Here is an 18,175-nt window from a genome sequence, read left to right as displayed (position 1 = left end):
TCAGTTTCTGATCTTGTTTCTCTTTTTAGCACCTTGTTGCAGCAAAATAACAGACGCAGTATCGCCTATAGGCGTCGCACCATTCCCAGTTCCACACTGGTGGTCAACCCTAAGGCATACTTACACACCACGGAAATAGATACATTTGGCAAATGAGATGATTTATGAATTGGTGCAGCCAGAGTACTACCCTGTGTATCCGACCCCTCCCTGCACACCGCCACCACATCTAGAACCAATGATTGGCACCCTGCAGATGCTGAGTTAACCTCCGGCACACCACACCTACAACATTTCCCACAACCACAATAGGATAGTCCTGAGGCCGTAATAAAACCCTCAATGAAGTTGATTTTCGCTGCCAGGTCTTTGAGAGTTAAACAGACCTCACGTAGGTAATTTGAGTAGCTTCATGACCATAGTGTCAAGGATCCTCGAGAGAACTGGAAACGAGACAGAATTATTGATGGGCTTCTCTTGATGCTGGTGGTTGTCAGGATTCCATGGCATATTTCTAAATATTCAAGGAGAAATTACTATAGAAAATCTGCATTAAAAAGAATTAAGTAAACATTTATTTTTAAAACTTCATTATTACATTATTAGTAAGAGTTTTGGTTTAGTGATGTTGAATTTGGGTTCAGTGTTTTACATATGTCAATATTGTAATAAGTTTCCTTAATGTTAACTATATACAGGAAGTACCAAATTCCCCAAACCAAGATGGAGGTTCGGTTCAACACCAATGATTGGTGGAAAATAATTGTGAGGTAGTTTGGAACAGTTACCAACATTCCAAACTGCCTTTCATTCCAGTTTCTTTAGAGGAAGGTTGCAGTTTATTTAGCTCTGATAATATTTAGTATAAGCAGTATTAAAATTCCTTTTTTGAAGAAGAATATCGAGTGAGTTTTGATTCTACAGAAGTTCGTGTTAGAAGAAGTCCGTGTTTCAACTTCAAGATCTACGTACAGATGAAGAAAGCTAAGTTTTCTGAAAATGAAATGTTCATATCTTCGATTTTACTCAAGAAGAAGTTTAATTTTAATTATTAAGAACTGTACTTGTCGGCAATTAATTTTTATGAACAATTACTTGAAAACAACAGCGCGCATATTTTTTTGAAAGAAAACACTGTTGTGTGTTTTTCTCCTTTCGCGGCTGCGTGTGCGGGAAATGATATTTAGGTGTAAAATTATAATGCAAGTTAGTTAGCGCATTACTTGTGAAATATTGGTTCAGTATTATTCTCCTTTTGTACGCGTGTTATTTTCTAGGAGTATTGTGAAGTATCTAGTATAACACGTCTCGTTATATTTGCTTTCACTTTTGGTCAGTTCCAGTCAGGAATTTGGTTGCGTATTCTAATTATGCTACGCATGCTTCATTTTAATGTTAACTTCCTGGTTTCACGTGCTAGTGTTTTCTAGTAACGTTTCTATTGGCAACGAGTTGAGTCCCGGCAATTCCTAGTGAATACATTACTTGGTGGAGCGGACAAGTGTATTACGTGTTGCAGTAAGTTTAATGACCGTTTTAGAGTGCGGTTAAGTATTACGGGTTGCAGTGAGTTCAGTGACCGTGTTATAGTGCGGTTGTTGTTGGCGTCGTGTCATCATATTCTACTCCGTTCTGATTGCGCGCACATCGTCGCGTTCCTCAATTCTGATGAACTTTTCATTTACTGTGCATCAAGCCATCTAACTGAACCCTGGAGCATCAGAAAATTACAGTACAGTTTTGACATCTAGTTACATGTGCAGATTACAAAGAAGTAATGCTGAAAGTTAAAAAATTCAGAAGCGTTTAATTTGTCAATGACTTAAGAACTATATAGAACATTAATTCTTCAAGCAAGTCAGTTTCAAACCATCTGCAACTTATATTCAAAGAATTTTAAAGTGTTTCAAGAATATAAAATATTGACAGTCATTGTAAATTATTATAAGTTATCAGAAGATCATCTAAATAATACAAAAGAAAAAGCTATTGATGCCTATCAGCTATCAAGCATAGGTAGCAGGTATATGATAATAGTTTTTTTTTTTTTAATATTTAAAATAGCAGAAGCCAACATACAGAACAGAGTGTAATTAATCTGTGTATTTTTGTGCTTAGATTTCACAGAGACACATTACTGATGGCACTTCCTCAATCCAGTTCCAAAGAGTAATCATTTCCTGAGTCTAACATTCTGGGAACCAGTATCGTGTCTTAAGAAAAAGTGAAGATCTGCAGTTGTTATTTTCTCCTCCATTCCCCTTTCCCCTTGGGTTTGCCAGTTTGGTAGTTTTATATTTTATGAACTATTGATCAGGCATATCAAGGGGGTCTGGTGGGCCAGCATCACTCCTGCAAGAAGATCCAAGATATGGACCTGACAGAGGTTTAACACATTTTGCTTCTGAGCAGGGGGTTTGCTCACTTGAGATTGGTTTGGCAAACAATGCGACGTGATAGAAGAACAACGAGACAAGGATGGGCCTGGTTGGTTAAAAAAATCTGGTCTTTCAGTTCATTCGGTGAGCCCTGGTAGTAAAATGCTGAATCCCCCCTGAGAAAATGCCACTGGATATACGTTAAAGGTAGGGTTGTAAAGTTGCACCTCCTCCAGATCTTGCTCCTGGCTAATAAACGTGCCAGAATTGCATTGCCTAGATTGAGTGCCAAGGGACAAACTCTTTTAGCACATATAGACGAAATTACTGGTGCCAGAATAGAGACATCGGATACAACATTTGTATCCACGCAAGCCAAAAGATCCTCTATGTCAGCATGGGAAGTGGAGCAAAAACCCCTGCCAGCAGATTTGGGATTGTCTTTTTCCATCTGCAGAGTTTTGCCGACCTCCATCTTCTGATCAAAAACCTTGGCTTTGAGTGAGTGGCTTAGTTCACCCGGTGGAGCATGAGGGGAGTCTGGTTTATTAATATTAGGCAATTACCCGTGTTTGTTCAGCTTTCTCGCTGGTGAGGAACAAGTAACCTCTTTCCCCCCACCACGGGTTACACACCCTGACCTGTGGCTCTCTTTCCACTTCGCAAGCCTTTCATCGCTGGAGCACAGATGGAATCAAACGATTAGTAATAGAAGAAACGTGCCTTCGTCTTGATAGAGTCAAAATCCCAGTTGCTGAGTCAGCCCGAGCACCCGATAACATGGGAACACGGAACACACAGTGCACAATGCACGCTCTGCGTGGGGGGGGGGCAGTTTAAGTCCTTCCTACAGAGAGCACAGTATAAGGTGAAGAAAGATTCCACATGTAGCACACAGCTTGCACAGAGACCAAGGCAAGTCCTCTGACACCACAGATAGCACGGAACACACAGCACACACCGCACACTGCGCGTAGGGTGGGGGTTAAGTTCTTCCTCCAGCCAGCACAGTAAAAAGTGAAGAAAGACTCCACACGTAACACACAGCTTGCACAGAGGCCAAGACAAGTCCTCTGAAACCACCGATACCACGGAACACACAGCGCACACCGTGCACCCAGCGTAGGGTGGGGGTTTTAAGTCCTTCCTCCGGCCAGCTGTAAGGTAGACATGGTATCAAAGTAAGACAAACATAAGTGATCACAGTTCAAGGATGTTTATTAAACTGTAAAAATGGGTGAGATAAACGCTAGGATTAGATAAACCTAAATCTAACATGGAAGCAAGCTACAACCATAAAATAATAATAATACAGTCCTTGTGGAGTCTAGTCAAATTAACAGGGCCTATACCAAAAAAAACAATTGCCAATCCTTAGTGCTATGCTACAAAAGATTGTGGGATAATGTTCACAAGAAAAGAAAGAAGTGTTCACAAAAAGTCAGGATGTTATGGCTGGAGTCTCTCTTCCCCACATTTTAGCACAGGACAAGGCAGGACATCCGTCACACCAGTCACCAGTTGCGATTCCCGGTCTTATGTTTCATTTGTCAGAGGCTTCTCGGGTTTGGGTTGAAAAATGCAAGGGCAACTCCCTCCTTGACGTCCTTTCAGGTCTTGCCGCCTTTCCCCTCCACTTGAAATGTTGTCCTGGAACAGTTGCTTCCTCGTGCATTCAGCTTTGCTCAAAGTGTGCTCTTGTGCTACGCCTTTTATCCCAGTAGGGAAGGTAAAGGGCAGTCAGGTGTGTGTAATTGTCGACAATTGCCTGGCCCTTGTGTTGGGACATGTCAGGTAAATGTCTCTTGTATTCGTCTGTTGCTCACAGTGTGACAGTGTTTGTGTTGGAAAAGGGGGGAGGTAGAGTTTCTAAGTATCCTCTGGGCAGGATGGGGAAAAGGTGTCATAAGGAAGGGGATACCGCTTCTCACCCTTCAGTATCCCACTTCCACTCCATAAAGACCCCCATCCAGGTGATACTCCCGCAGTGGTTCACCCCCAAGAACTGGATCCAATAGTGATAGCTGTGTCCTGGCCATCTGGATGACAGATCGTCAGGGACTAGCGGGTGAGACACCTTCAGGTATCTCACATACCCTTACTCCATGCGATGTAGCCACATCTGCTTCATAGGGGAACCGGGAAAGGAAATCTACATTCCCCTGGTACTTTCCTTTTCGGTGTTCCACAGTGAAACAGTAGGGCTGCAGGTTTAGAAACCATCCATGACACAAGGGTTGGAGTCTTTGCGTTGGCTAATCCAAACTAGGGGAGAAGGGTTTGTGACGAGTGTGAACTTCCTTCCTAAGAGGTAGTGTCTGAGGTAGATAATGGCCCACTTGATAGCCAAGGCCTCTAGTTCCAACACAGAGTAATTTTCTTCACGTGGGAAAAGCATGCGACTTGTAAACGAGATGGGATGCTCTAATCCATCGCAAACTTGGGATAGGACTTCTAACCCTGTAAGGGAGGCAGCTCTTTGCAGAATTAACTCTTTAGAGAAATCTACTACCTTTAGGATTGGATTCTGACACAGGGTTTGTTTTAAGGTGTTATAACATATATCATCCTCGTCCGTCCAATAAAGTTTCTGGGGTTCAGTATTCTTGAGTTTATCAGTCAACCTAGCTGTTTTGTCAGAGAAGTTAGAGATAAACCCACGGTCATTTCCTATTAGCCCTAGAAAGGCTCTAAGATCGCTCGTAGTTTTGGGTGTCGGTGAATATAAGACGTCTTTCACTTTCTCATGTTGTGGTTGTATGTTCCCATATCCTACAAAGAAGCTGAGGTATTTCACGGCGGATTGGGCCAGTCTGCATTTAGATGGAGAAGCAGTTAGGCCATCCTCTTAGGACTTTCATAGTAGTATAAAGATGGAGTCCTCCCCAGGTGTTTCTATAATTTAGGATATTGTCAATATAAGCTCCACAGACATCGGAAAATAGTGTTGTAAGATTGTATCCATGAGGCGTTGGAAATTGGCTGGTGCGCCGTGTAAGCCGAAAGGCAGGACTTTGAATTGAAACAGTCCTAGAGGTGTTGAAAAAGATGTTTTCTCTTTATCTGGCCCATATACTGGGACTTGCCAGTACCCTTTTGTTAAGTGTAAGGTGGATCGAAAGGTGGCTGCTCCGAGTTTATCAATTAGGTCATCGATGTGTGTGGCATGGGATAGGCATTGAATTCCGAATTTCGCATTAACTTGATGGAAGTCTATACAAAACCTCCAGCAACGGGCAGGTTTAGTGACCAACACGATAGGGGGGAGGACCATGGACTCGAAGAAGGCTCGATAATATTGGCCTTCAACATTTTATTTATCTTCTCAATCACTATCTGTTTACGGGCTTCTGGGAGTCTATACGGTTTTAAATTAACCCATTTTCGCTTAGGTGTTCTGATATAGTGGTAGGTACCTTTTACTCTTCCTGGTTTTTCTGAAAATACGCCGGGAAATAATGTAATTACATCTTTTAAATGTTCTTCTTGTTGACTAGATAGCTCTAGAGGAATTAATTTGAATCTGTCTATTTCTTCGGGGACCAAACAGGATAGTTAGTACTTTGGCATGGGTGGCTGACGCTTTCTCTTTCCATTCCTTTAAGAGATTTACGTACTATAAATGGACCTTCTGTTTCTTGTCCGATTGGGCCACTTTATAAGTACTAGCTCCTGTTTGTTCTAATTTTTCATAGGGCCCATATACCACTTAGAGACCAACTTTTTTTCTGAGGTGGGTAAGAGGACCAGTGCATTGTGTCCTATTGAAAACAATCTTAAATTCAATTTCTTGAAATAAGTGGATTTCTGCTGACTCTGTACTTTTTCCATATGAGTACAGACTAGGTCTCGAACAAGTCTTCTACGTTCTCGCATTCTGGTCACGGTTTGCGAGATGGGAATGGGTGACCCTTCTCGTTCTTCCCAGGTTTCCCAGAGCATGTCTAGGACGTCTCTAGGCTCTCTATCATAAGGTAGTTTGAAAGGAGAGACTCTTGTAGAAGCCAAAGGGGTTTTCCTTACTGCAAATAGTTCCCAAGGGATCATTAGGTCCCAGTTTTACCCGTCCTTATCTACCAATTTCTGTAAGATTAATTTCAGGGTTTTATTGAAACTTTCTACCAAGCCATTGGTTTCGGGATGGTACACAGAAATTCGTAAGGTGGTAATATGGAGCAACTCTTTGACTTCTGCCATAAGTTTGCTCATAAAATTTGAACCTTAATTTGAGGTATCTGGTTGCATAGTCCACAATCACAAGGACATATTTGTTGCCTAACCAGGATGTTTCTAATGGGCCAATGATGTCCATCCTGATTATTGGAAAAGGGACTTCTATGATTGGTAAGGGATTCAGAGGGGCGGGTAACGGGATGTATGTGCAGGCTGGTTTTTTGACAAATGTCACACCTCTGAACAAAGGTTTTAATATCAGCATGGATACCTGGCCGGTAAAACGTCCCACTGATAATATGTGCCTGGGATTTGAATTGCCCCCGGTAAAATAGGAGTGTGCAATCTCTAGTACAACCGTTCAGTAGCTCTTGGAGATTAACTGTATTCAGTAAGTCTTCTGTGGATGTTCTCTTCTACATAGAAACCCCTGCTTTAAGAAGAAAAAGGGGCTTCCTTTCTGTATACCTTCTCCTTCCGGAATAGCTTGTAAGAAAGCCTCACTGAGAGCTGGATCATTTCGCTGGGTGGAGGCTAGGCCGCGATAGATGGTAGGTTCTTCTCCCTTTCTTTCTTTGATGTTAACCGGTTTCTCTGCTTCCCCAAAGCCTAATGTACATCTTTCTGTTTGATCTGGTTCACTTTCTTTAAACTGAGGAAACAGAGCCCTTTCCAAAATTCCTTGAGCAATTTGGTCTCCGCGATGTATTTCAAATGGGATTTCACCATGATTCTGTAAGTATAATAAACTATAATGACTTGATTACTGAAGTACAGACAGCCACTAACCTGGACAGCAGATAATCCCTGATGTCAGGAAAACCCCCCTGAGAATCATACTCCCCTCCGCCTGAGGTATACAGGAAACGGAGAGAGGCAAAAACCCAGGGAAACTCTCTGGGGCAGAAACCCTGTTCAGGACTCGGGAGCAAAGACTGGGACGGATCCTGGATCTTCGGTCGCTGTTCCTGGAACCCTCTAGGTCGATGACCAGACTCTCATCTAATATGATAAAAGATAAAGTAAGTAATGGATCAAGGATAGAATATAATGTATGCAGCATAGAGTACAGAATAGTATCTGAAACTAGTGCAACTGGGCTCTACCAGTAGCAGAAGCGGTTATAGATGATGATTGGAAAGAAGAGTAGCAGGAAAAGATTGGAAAATTTCCCCTGGACTGAAGTGTGACTTCTAGTCTTGTATCTTGTAGTGTATATAAATTCCTAGCGGAGGGGGCCCTACCTTGAACAGGTGCGCCTGTTCTAAGAACAAAACCCGACTGGAAGTTTCCAAAGAGAGAAAGATGATGAAGTTTACCAGTAGCGATAGTAGAGGATTCGCTATAGACCGTGCTGGACGTCGAACCCGGAAGTGAGCAGAGTGTGTGAGAAGCCGCAGGATGAGGATGCGAAGCGTCTTTGCTAAGAGTAGCGAGGCATAGGAACCCAGGCTTCCAGGGTTGATAAGCAGTCACCTGACCACCAGAAAGGCAGAGCCTTCTCGAATGCTGAAACCAGAGGCGAAATCCTTCTTGTGTGGCGCACCTCACACACCATCTTGGGAGGACACGGATGAGTGGAACCACTGGGACAAAGGACACAGGCACTAGTATAACGAAGGTGGCCTCGACGCCACCAAGACCAGTGGCTTTAGGGGGATGTGACAGTAAGAGAACCTTTACATCTCCCCAGAAGTCGGGATCAATGACGCCTGCTAAAACGTTGATACCGAACTTCCATGCAAGGCCAGATTTTGGGGTTATCCTTATGGAACACCCGGGAGGGGAGATCAAAACCAAATAGGTAGGAATCATTCATCTCATTCCCAGGGGGATGACAGCCTCCCTACTGCTAGAGATATCTAAACCTATTGGTTCTTTTGTGGCAATAGAGGGGCTAGAAGCTCTATGACTGAGTTTTTGAAATTGTATGGTTCCCCAATTTGTTTCAATTGAGTCGCATCCCACTCTGACACCATATGTAAGGAAGGCATGGCATCAAAGTAAGACGGACACAGTGATCACAGTTCAAGGGTGTTTATTAAACTGTAAAATTGGTGAGATAAACACCTAATCTAAACCTAAGATGGGAGCAAACTACAACCACCAAATAATAATAATACAGTGCTAGTGGAGTGGAGTCAAACAAAAAGGGCCTATAGTAAAAACCTATTGCCAATCCTTACCACTATGCTGCAAAGTAGTGTGGGGGTAATGTTTCACAAGAAAAGAAAGACATGTTCACAAAATGATAAGTCACAATGTTATGGCCGGGTTCTCCCTTCCCCATGTTTTTACACGGGACAAGGCGGGACTCTTGAGCACAGCACACTCCTGGGCTTCTCCAGCGCAAGGTTAAAGTTATTTTTCTCAATATCAGGACCCTCTGTGTCCAAGTCTCTTTCATGCAAAGTCTCTTGCTTCAGAGGACCTGATAAGCCATTCACAACAAAACAAAAAGTTCCTTCTGCTAATCTTCACGTTGGGTGATTAATCTTCACCCTTAGATCCCTCCAGCCGGGCTCTGATCCTTCTCTCAACGTTAGCCTCTCTGTCAGGCTCAGACCAACCACTCACTGTGGACATCCCTCAGTCAGGTTCATACTTGTCATCACAATGTTCACAGGTGTATTATTGCTTACCCTAATTTGCAGGCATCCCTTAGTCGGGTTCACATTTGCCTCCACAACATGCCAAAGACTTTTGACTGTACAAGGGGTTTGGCTTGACCCTCATATGACTACTTTGACACATTATGTCAGCCTCCCTTAAGGACTCTTGGCACTTGTAGTTTCTACAACAACTGAAGACTTTCGACTATGCACAGGATTTAACATAACCTGCTGCAGGACCAATTCGATTCCCTTATTCAACACATCTCCTTGTTCAGGAGCGGGGCAGCAGTTAGAGTCCTTCGAATGAGCACCCACGTGACGCCGGACCACTCTAACTCTGATGGAAATTTTACTCACAATAGACCTTTGACTTTTCTTCTTTCTTCATACAATTTTGCTCTTCGCAACCTTGAGCCCAACACAGTTCGGTCTATAATCAGCTCTTTTCGACTCACCGGCTGTGCCGAACTCTGTTGGGGTCTCTTGCCTCTGGAGTCAAGGACGGTACCACGATGGCAACCGATTCTCCCCACCTTGGCTATCAGGGCGGGAGGGTCCCATGTACCGCTGACATCCTTCGCACCATCCGCCAGCTGCAATTCCTGGTCTTACGTTTCCCTTCTCAGAGGCTCCACAGGTCTGGGTTGAAAAGGGCAAGGACAATTCCCTCCTCTTTGTCCCTTCTGGAATAGCTCATGCGTTTGGCCTTGCTCGGCCTGTGCTTTCGTGCTCTACCATTTATCCCTATGGGGAAAGGGAAGGGAAGTCAGATGTGTGTAATTATCGGCAATTGCCTGACATTTGTGTTCGGTCGACCTAGCAGGCGTTCACAGGGAATTATAACCTTTGTATTCCCATGGCGATTCTTTCTACCTCCAAGTTCACCACCCCTCATCCTAGCGGGGTTGGTAAACTCGAAAGGGTGAGAATTATAGGGGTTGTGAAATTAATGGGAAAAATCAGTAAAATAATAGTTTGGAGGTCTGTCGAGGGAATTACCGGGATTATTGTCATGAAATGAATGGGGGGAATTGTGGGAACTGTAGTGTTTTGTCAAAGCAGGATGGGAGTTCGAGAAATAATAATCAGAGGGACAGGGAGAAGTATGACTGGGAGTACTTGGGTAGGCGACAGGAAAATAGGGACTCTGGGAGATGTAGTTTCCTACTGCAACAGGGTTTGGGTTCCTAATAGGTTTATCAGATGTGGAGGGGTTGTTGGATTCTGGTAAGGGAGATTCATTTGGTGGAAGGGAGGTTGATTTGGAACAGCCTATAAAAGCCTCAGGGATTTCGTCGTCCTCCTTGTCCTCTTCCCCGGTGTAATACCACGTCTCACCTGGGGCATAACCCCGGGCTCCCCTACCCAGGTGATCCTCGCTCGTCCACCCCCAGGGTTGGGATCTGAGAGCACTAGCTCTTACCTGGCCATCTGAATACAGGATTCTCAGCGTTTAATCAGGAGAACACCCTTAGGTTTCTCATTCAGCACAGTAAAAAGTGAAGAAATACTCCACATGTAGCACACAGCTTGCACAGAGAACAAGGGTAAGTCCTCTGAAACCACAGATACCACGGAACACACAGTGCACACCACAGTAATTCTAGCTCAGTCTCTGAGGTGCACAGTCGAGATTCACTCTGATACCCCCTTGTAGAAGTAAATGAAGCACATGTAGTTCAGGGCAGGAATGGTATGAACACGATTCTCAGACGTGGCGTAAGATGTGTCATACCTTCACAAAATAAAACTTGCAAGATGGGAGGACTTGTGTGGATTGAGAATTTGTATTTAACCAGCAGCTGGAGAGCTACCTGTTTGCCACATTAGCCACACAGTTGCTTGCTGCTGGTTGTTGGGCTGACAAACTGACAGGGGGTAGCTAGTGAGCTTAAAAAGGGGTGGGATGGAGGGGCGCTGTTGAGCAGCTTAAGAAAATGGTGGCATGAACGTGTGCTCCTGCCTCAACTAAATCCGCCTTTTAAAATATCCTGCTATGTGCTGAGTCCTGAGCCCAACAAATGCTGCCTCGCTGTTGAGGCAATGCAGCAACTAAAATCTGAAGCCTGCCAGCCCATGAGGGGGAGGAGCAGCGGCTGGGAAATTATTCCGGAGCAGCTGCCAGATCCCTGGAGGCCTGTCGGGGGACCGGGATGGCGCTGCCTGCTTTGCTCACCCTTGAGACAGCATACGAGGGCTTACTGATCCAGTGACTCAGAATCCATCCCGGATACTATAACCCCCTGAGGTAATCTCTACTGACTACGTGCCCAGCCCTGGAGGGACACAGCACGTTGGAAGTGTCAAACTACCGGGGAAAAGGCACCAGAGACAGCAGGCTAGCAGCACAGACCGGTATGCCACTGGGCTGACCCTTTACACCAGCTACATTTCTCCTAAGCACATTCCAACAGAAGCAGATGAGGAGCGAGTATACTGCAGCCCTGCGGTCGAATACGGCAGTATTACAGCACTGCGGCGAGTCGGGAGGCCAGGCGATAACACCGGAGTGGGCCTGCAGTGTGGAGCTCCACGGCGGTGGCATTTAAAGCTGGTAACAGCCCTGGGAAATGACATAGACATTGGGGGCCATCCTTGAGTGAGCAGGCAATCACAGGGGCCTGTAACACTAAAGCAGAACATTAAAGTGGCCCCATGTGCATGAGGTGATGCCACCTAAATATCCTTACCTGTGTGCCTCACACCTAGATCAGCAGTTACTCTCATGGAATGAGCTCCTTGGGATATGTTACTGGCGCATAGGAGTTTAGGGCTGGCATAAAAGTACAAGCCTGCAGTGGTAATACAGGTGACATTAGCCGGGCATCGTGGAGGACAGAATGACAAAGGGAGCTGCGAGGAAGAAGGGCCCTATGGATTCATTCACCAACACTCCGGCCAAACCCTCCGGGCCCAATGACTCGACGCAACAGCAAAACCTGAGTGCCCACAGTAATGAACCACGGGCGGACCAACTGATGGCGGCAATGCAAGCAGGCTTCCTCTCCGTAAACAGCAAGCTGGATGACATAGTGGCAATCATTAGTTCCCTAAAAGCCAAATTGGAGAAGGGGAGTGGCTGGATCACAGAAACAGAAAACAGGGTTGGGGAGATTGAAGATAAAGTGGGAATACATGATCATGCCATAGCCTCCCTGCAGTCAGACATGAGGAAGGTCTGGGGAAAGTGTGATGATTTGGAATCCTGCTCGAGACACAAAAATATACGCATAGTAGGGATCCCTTAGGCGGCAAATAAAGGTCCAATGGAGCAGGTTGTGGAACACTTGCTCACAACACTATTTGGAACAGAGAAGTTGTAGAGGAGGAACCAAGTACCCCCACTCCAACTGCCCCGCCTACATTACCTGAAAAGTATGAACCGAAGTACGTGATGTACACAGAACACTTAAACCAACAAAGAGAAGAGCGTGGACTCTGTGCAGTACCCATAAGAATTCCTATACCTAAGAGAATATGGGATATAAAGTACCCATTAAGGAAACCATACCTGCATACAAGACAATATGATGGCCATTTGAATGAGATTCCTGAAGAAGCAGAGAAACTAAAAGGCAAAGATGAATTGTGACGTCATACAAAATCAAATTGACACCCATAGAAGAGATAAACAGACCAGAGGTTGCAGACGATTTATAAACCATCAAGAAAGTATCAAGGATAAGTGACATCTTGGGATCAAGCTGAAGAAGTGTATGCCACAGACCTGATGAAGATACTTAGTTTAAACGTGTACAGATGCAATGAAACGCAAGCAGCAAAGCAATGATGAAGCTAGGCACATGTTTTTGAATAGTTAGACCGCGGCAAGCACCAATATATGTTTCCACTACGCATATAAGCAGTACTGAACAAAGAAAGAAGGCCTCATTTCAGTGTCACAGTTAAGAAAAGTAATTGAATTAAACAGAATAAAAGCACAGCTAAGGAGTTGACTGAGCCAAGAAAGCCAAAGTCTTATCAAACTGGAATTGGCTGACATTGGATACAATTAACGTGAAGGAACAGAGGCTCCTGTTCAGAAAGGTCAAGCAAAAACAAGACACATCAGAGGACTATTGGAGAATAAAAGCAAATACACCAAAAGACTAGATTTCATGGCGTCCAGTCACGTGGTAGAGGGAAGTTGGATGGGCAGGATGGTCACACCTACGCACAAAAACCGGCTGGTGCCCACGCTCCCTAAAAATTCTGGGAACACAGTACAGACTCGAGGCCAAACTTCAAACACTAATTGACACTGGACCATTGAGGTGATGATGGATGATATGCTAATTGGTGGGAAGCTGGTACTAAGACGAGCTCACCCGCACCTGGTTGTTCAGTCTGCGTGCTGCTAGACGTAGGTGTAAAAATACTGACAGGGGTTAGGAACTAACCATTTGTAGGGGACTGCTTAATTAAGGGTCCTATAGTTTGTGTAGCCAATGGAATGTTGTACATTTAGTGACGTTCATAGTGGCCATTTTGAGGGGAGGGCTTAGTTGCCCCACCTGATGGCAAGTATCCTATCACCTTCCTCCACTGCTCTATACAGATATAGAGCCTACACTTGGACCCAATCACACCCTCCGTTAGGTTTTTTGTAGTTTGCCACGTAAAATGACGTTGGTAAGAACGCAGGTCAAAACGTCAATGATGACTAATTTTGGGTAAAAGAGCCCAGTTTTTTGTGAAGCAGGTAGAGTAAGAGGATCAAGCGATTGCTGATGTTCCTTGTACTCCCTGTTTTAGATACTTGACATTAAAACAGACGAACTTTGCGAAACTATTTGTGTCGTCTTGATTATTGATGTATGAATAAAATCTGTATTGCCAGGGTATTGCTACTCATTTTAAAGGGCTGTCTGAGAGAACACCCAGCTCAAAGTTCTCCTCATTCTTCTTGGTTGAGCGAGCACACCGCACACTGGTGCCAGCTCCGAAGCCGGGGTCCCCCTGCATACTATCATCACAAAACTCCTTAATTATAGGGACAGAGACAATAGCCTAAGACTTTCTAGGGAGGAGGGCACTCTCCGGTTCGAGGATACCACAATACATATATTCCCAGACTTTGCAGCTGGAATTCAGATACAAAGAAGATCCTTTGATCCAGTCAAGAGACTGCTAAGATTGTAGCAAGTCTCCTATGCCCTCATGTTCCCTCTAAATTGAGGATACATCATGGAGGCCAAGCACATTTTTTTGAAAACCCCTCTGATGCGGCCGCGTACGTGGAGGCGACAATCCCATTGCCACCACGGGAGCGCAAGGAAAATAGCAGCCCGGTCTACGGGCGGGAAGAAGCCCAAGGCAATGATGGCCAGTGAGGAGACATGCTAAAGCCCCGACACAGCAGATATGTAAAGCAATAATAGTACACAGGACAACTATTAGAGATATGACTGCAGCATGGCGGTACCACCACCTTCAGTGCGCCATGGCTGTTCACGACGCACCCCAAGAAGTTACCACAGTTGATGGGGGTCTACATCATCAAGTTGGGGAAGATGGTGAGGGCGGAGGGTGGCTGGGTTGAATTTGAATGCGGGTGGAAGGGTGGAGGAAACATTTATAGGTTACGAACTAAAATTGTTAAGTTAAAAAATTAGCAGACATGTCACATGATGGTTGCTAGAAGAAACATTAATGCGAACACTGTAGAAGCATTACGTATATTACACTACAAAGGTGCAAAAAATAGATGAGAAGATTACTTTGCTAACATGAAATATTAGGGGCTTCAATAATCCTATTAAGGCATGGAAAGTTCTTGCATACTTGATCTGACACAGCCCCAAGATAGTCATGCTGCAGGAAACCCATGCTTTGGGGCTGCTCAGCAAGGGGTTTGCACTGGTTTGGGGAGGTCAGCGGGGATACACGGATTATTCGTCCCAGACAAGGGGGGTGATGACAATGGTGCATCGCACCCTGAGCTTCTAGGAATATAAACGCTGTTTTGACCCCAAGGGCAGATATGTGATACTATGGGGGAAGATTGCAGGAATTAATGTTTCATTGGTTAATACATATAGGCCCAAGATGCCACCCTGATTATTTGGGGAGGCGATTTTAACACAATACTGGATTGTGCATTAGATGGCTTCAGAGACACACAACAGGTTTTGTCAAAGGCAGGACAAATGGTACGCCAGATAATGTCACAAATGGAGCTGGTGGATGAGGGGAGGGATCGCAACCCAGGGCTGTGCAAATTTACGTATTATTCCTCTGTTCATAATGCCCAGTCAAGGATATATTACTGGCTGCTATCAGCGCGCTGTATATCGCAGTGGTGGGCTGCACAATATACCCAAGAACCCTATCGGACCAATTCCCAATAACGTTAACAATAAAATGGGATGGGCCAAGTGCCCCCCGGCTACTGTGGAGAATGCCTCTGTGACGTGGACTTGGTGACGCTACTACGCAAAGGGATAGAAGATTTCTTTGAGGGGAACGAGGGCTCGGTGTCCTGCTACTCTACTGTATAGGAGACCTTTAAGGTGACGGTGCAGCTCTCTCTTTTGATTTTGTGAACGGACCCATGGGATACCCTTATGACACCCATGGGTGGGGGTATAAGCCTGTGCCCCTAGTGTATGTTTTTGGGCACCTGTGTGTGACTCACAGAGCAGGGTACGGGCTGGTGGCAGCTCCATGCTGAAATGACTAGTGCCCTGAGCGTCCTCCATTTTGGGATGCCCAGGCCTCGTCATTGGAATCGGTAGATTCCTGATGGAGGCAAAATGGCCCCCATGGCCTCTTGCCTTCCATCGGCTGTTACCTTGATCTTCCCGAAGTCCCGGGAAGCCCTGACTCTGTCCCTTCCTCCTGACTGGCTGTTGGGTGGAAGTTCCATATATGGTAGTGTGGGGAAGTGCCGACCAGACTGGCTGGAGCCTTATCAACGACAGTATGTTGTGGGTACGCCTGTGGGTGGGACCTGGGTGAATGGAGTGTGTGACAAATACGCATTCTATGTTATGGGAGTCTAGTATCTGGTGTTTGACACAATGACTGAGACAGCCCTGCCCGAAAACCGCTATGAATGCAGTATGGAGTGTTGAATGGCTCGGTACTTGTTCCAATACACATAACTTGTTGTGAGTGTCTGGAGAGAAGTGAATGGCCTGAATACACTGTGTGCCTGATTGGCTGCCTGCCTGCATGAATGCCCTTAGTCGTGATTGGATGCTTGAGTGTGACCCAGCGGAATGAATGGGAGATCAACAGTATATCTGGGGACCTCTCACTGCTAGGAATCGTGTTCAGAAGCAGAGGTCCACTACGACGAGTAACTGAAGCTTGACCTTAAAGCCCTGCTGGACGAGAAGAATTGCTGTTGCTCTCCTTCACAATCTGAAAGCGGCTGTGCCTCCAAGAACTGACCCAGAGAGGACCTGGTAAGGCGCCCTCTTCCCGAGCTACGATGGACCATCGTGCACCAGCTGATCTTTGCCAAAGCTCCCTGGTAGCAGACCTACAACAGGCTGCTGACCGGAGACAGGAACTGCCGCAGAATCCCAAAGAGACGCACCCAGACTATTGTCCGCCACTGTCGACGACCGCCATCGCCAACTGGAGCCGCCGTGTTCCCGTTTGCCTAAGAACTTCATTTGATCCACGGACACTCATCTGCATCGCCGCCCGCTTTCTCCTGCTGGAGAAGGGCCGACCGTGAATGCGCTGAGGAGCATCCGCCGGTGGGTTTCCCGCCACCTAAGGACCACAGAGACGCCGACGACTCGACGCCCTTGCTGGGCCACAGTTCTCCATCTCTTTGCGGTCCAGAACTATCGTCCCCGAGGTACCCCGCACGCCTCTTCCTTGCAGGACGCCAACGCTCTGTCGTTGACGAGCACCGCCAGGAACGAAGCTGCCACTTCACCGCCGTAGTTCATCCTGTTCTCCGTTGGACATTCGACCCGTGACTCCTGCTTTAAAGGAAGGGCACTCAAGAAGGGCCATCGATTTCCCATCAACGAACGCTACAATTCCAGGTACATTGGGGCTCTAGAACTATTGTAGAAGGAAATAACTCATAGAACAATATATGGACTGGGCTAGTGCTATATCTTTATCTTACAGGTTGCCCAGGTGGGGGGATCTCCATACAGAACTGTGTCTAGGTATCGGGGCCAGTATTCTGCCCATTTTTCAACCATCTTGCTTTCCTTCCTCTCTCTACTGCTGGTTCCCTATTTATTTTGATCTGTGTGACATTCTGACCGTATGATTTCTGAGCACAAAGTGAGTTATTGTGATAATGTACATAACCATGAATATTAATTATATAAAGACTGTGTTTTAACCAATACAGTGTGTGGACATTCCTTTTTGGGGGCTTGGGGACTACACTGTACTTAGGATCCAGCCTGCATCACCTCCTGAGAAGCTAGGCCTTGATTGCTCGACCACGCACCAATGATAGAGAATCTTGGCTGGGGTCCTCTGTGCCTCTCCTCTACCATATAGAGAGCAGAAGTACAGACACCCCCCTTCAGTCTTTACACTGGTGGCAGGGGTGGGATACTTATGGTTTTAAGAATCAGTGTATAACCGTGCCACTTACAAAATATCCGCACTTTATTAAATTGAGGTTTAGGTGTGTACAAGATAACTGCATTACAAGCAATTGAATCTATTGTGAATGATAAATTGACTCGGATGAGCTTAGAGGCTCTCCAGAGTGCTTGTGAAGCCAGGGAATTAGACTTTGTGGATAAGTCTAGGGCTGAGCTGATAGCTGCCCTGGTGGACTACCAGACTGATTGTGAAGCTCTTGAAGGGGGGGATGCAACCAGTGAGGACTCTACCCCGAGAGTTGTCGCCGAATCTGATTCTGGCAATGCCACCATTCCTGCTGCCTCTGTTCCAAACCCCAACAGTTACTTAGAGCTTGAGTTATTGAGGATGAAATTGGCCTTTGAATATCGCAAGTTGGAAATAGATGCTGAGCTTAAGAAAGAGGAGTTGGCACAGCAAGTGGAGCTCAAGAAT

The 18,175-nt window shown here is 45.5% G+C and overlaps 1 protein-coding gene across 1 annotated transcript in view; it reads left to right on the top strand.

The window, feature by feature from the left end:
* The window catches only part of LOC138488252 (uncharacterized), a 2,582,589-nt gene that overhangs the window by 1,568,911 nt on the left and 995,503 nt on the right, over positions 1 to 18,175 (top strand). The gene's annotated exons all lie outside the window — the stretch shown is intronic.

This window comes from Ambystoma mexicanum, chromosome 9 (assembly GCF_040938575.1).
Source record: "Ambystoma mexicanum isolate Mex_15411 chromosome 9, UKY_AmexF1_1, whole genome shotgun sequence".
NCBI lineage: Eukaryota > Metazoa > Chordata > Amphibia > Caudata > Ambystomatidae > Ambystoma > Ambystoma mexicanum.
The sequence above is the reverse complement of the archived record's forward strand: the minus strand, read 5'-3'. Positions and strand labels throughout refer to the sequence as shown.